Source organism: Cynara cardunculus (genome assembly GCF_001531365.2).
Source record: "Cynara cardunculus var. scolymus isolate 2C chromosome LG 14, CcrdV1, whole genome shotgun sequence".
In the NCBI taxonomy this organism is placed as follows: Eukaryota; Viridiplantae; Streptophyta; class Magnoliopsida; order Asterales; family Asteraceae; genus Cynara; species Cynara cardunculus.
Window position 1 is genome coordinate 3009646 of NC_037541.1, and position 3158 is coordinate 3012803.

The window sequence follows — 3158 nt, forward strand, 5'->3', positions numbered from 1 at the left end:
AAAATGCACAAAGGTCCCAGGTTTAAATTCAAGGAGAAATAAAAAATCTTTTTGTGGCCATGAAGATTCAAATACGGTGAATTCGAGCTCCCCGTAAAGCAGGTGGGATTAGTCGGCTCGTATAGCGGGTTGGATATCTAGATAATCAAAAAAAGTTCGATGGTTTATTTAATTTTTCTAGAAACTTTAGGATCTTAATCATTAAAATGTGAAAAAGTTTAATAGTTACTTTATTCAAAAAGGTAGTTCATGAACTTAATCATTTAAAATAAGAAAGTTTAATGGTTTTTTTCATTTAAAAAAATAGTTTAGGGACTAAACCATTCAAAATGAGAAAGTTTGTTGGATTTTTTTGGATTTTTCTCTTTGTTTCTCAATTAGCATAACAAATGTTTCATGTTTTTCAATTTTGTAACCGTAAATGTTATAACAATCGATAACGATGTTAATTGGTAGCAAAAATACACATATGTAATGTGGCACAGTAATTGTACAAGTATACAGCACTATGAGTTTGCTTTCAAGTAATAAAGTGATAAAAATACCGAGATCGTATACACAGGGATCGGACTTCAAAGTTTCGAAGACTATGTCGAGAATACACTGATTTCAATTAGAGAAGAAGAAAACATATTTGAGCAAGTTTGATGCTTTTAACAATGAAATCTAAATAAATAAATAAAAATGGTACACGTAAGTTTCACTTATGTCAAAATAGTCAAAAACTTTATGTCACAATAACGTTTATAACGATCTCAATCTTTCGAAAGCGAATCTTTATAGATCGTGTCCACAAAATGCCCATTAAGTCACCGCTATTGCCGATTCTTAATTTTGCTGACTTAACTAAGTTGACTAAAAAGATCAAGTTCGATTAACATGAAGATTTATATCTAAATCTCTTTGTGATATAATTCTCGACCAAAGTTTGAACCTTAGCAAATCATACAAAACCCGCATTTGTACATGATTATCAAAGTCTTTCTCAAATTTGTGTGCATCACTTAAGCCATATCTCGAATCCGCATATCTCTAGGTCTAAGATCTAATATTAACACTCCAAAATGATCAACTTATCTGCGTTGAACTTAATCCCCGACTCAAGTGACAAAACTTAAGAAATAGCAACGAAGACAACACCCAAGTGTTGCCTACTAGCTTTAAGTTTGACTCACACACACACCCAACGAGTGCTTAGCTAATAATAGTAAAGAACATAGGGGGTGTTTGGAATTGCTTACAAAAAGAACTTATTGACTTATTCCGGTGTGACATCGGTAATAAGCACTTTTGAGTGTTTGGATAAACAACTTATATCGATACCAAACCGGTAATAAGAAGTTTTTGAAGAAGTTATACCCTTCTGACTTATAATAAGTTGATAAGTGATTTTATAGAAAAGCATAAGTTATTTCAAATAAGCAATCTCAAACATCCATATAGTAAAAGAAGTTAAATACTTAAAAGCTAATTGCACTGAAAGTAAAATACAAAATGTGCCCACAGTGGGCAACAACTGTAAATTAAAGACTTGAAAAATAAATTATAATTGTAATTTAAAATGTAAAAACAAATGGGAACTTTTACATTGTCGGAGTTCTGTCTTAATGCTTCACCAAGGCCTCTTATTTACAGGTGGAAGAGTGTTGACCTTTGCCCCATGGATGAAAATATTTTTTAATCTTTTAGTACAAAAGATGATCACTATTCAACCCATCCTCTTAAAGTCTTCATATCTTTTGACATCTGCAGATCTTTAAGAAATCTTCAAACCACTGCTCCTAGTAACCAGATAATAGAAAAGCACGATTTTGTCCAAAACAAGCTCGTCATTGTCAACAGTGGGCACATCTGCAGTCTAACATTTAACAAAAAATGACGCGTCTGACCATCAAAACTACAAACTTTTATTCTCAACACGAACACATAAAAAGGAAACACAACCAAAACCGAAGAAAAACTCACACAAATGATGTGTAAATAACGCTAAAAATAAGAGTTATCACATCCCTACTTGTTATTTGTCCCCAAGTAACTAAAAAGACAAAATAAAAAACTAATGAAGATAAATACACAAGAAGACTAAGTCATGTGTCATTATGCACAACTTCGACCATGACTAGGTTGCAAGCCAATCGCTAGCACACTCATACATTAATCATGTTCTGTAATTAAATTTAATTTCAGTGCAAAATCAGATATAATTTAATCATTTTCGTATTATAGACATTATCATCTTCATTATATTAATTTTAGATAAAAAAATTAATCAAAATATGAAATGTTAAAAAATAATAAATACTAGATAAATAAAAACGATAAAGTTTGAATCTTTATAAATAAAGTTTAACTCCTATTGTACAAAAGATTAATTAAAGTATAAAGTTAAAACATTTATTAATAAAGATGATAACTTTATTATCCGGAATCGAAACCCTAAACCAATTACTACCACACTGATTGAATTTATCCTTCGGGATAGATTCAATGAAAGAAAGGAGTAGAATGTAATATACGAAAATTAAAACCAACATGTTTGAAGTGATGTTGAATCAAGATCTACACGGTAGAAACATCTATTTAAAAGGTTTTATACGACTACTCTAATATCTTGTGAGTCTATTAGTGGCAAAGCCCCAAGATTTGATGCAGTAATATGTTTTGTTTATCAACAGCTTCGATAACGAAACTAAAAGCAAGACGGATGCAGAATAGATGGTAGTAGAACATTGTTTGAAGCAGAAAGTCGAGAGAGAGGGAGAGCGCAGATGATTTTTTAAAGAAATTCGCGAGAGAAATCGATGATTTTTGGTGTGTGTTTTGAGGTGGTGCGAAATGCACCTCCTCACGTGACTTTCACAAATCCCTCAACCTCAGCCACAAGCATGCATGTGTGTTGGATCTTTCACTCATGACCTCCACTATGAGTCCACCAACTTATTCAAAGCCCAATTGAATAAAAGCCTCTAAAATTGTTCTATCTATCGATGTGGGATGGAGGAAAACCTCCAACCTCACTAACATTTCCAACAAAAAATATATGAAACAATTTCATTTTTACATGAAAACAAAAATATATGAAACAAGTTCACCAAGCAAAGAATTGTATAAAATAATTTCATCATATTAAACAATTTTATTAAATTAAACAATGAAAT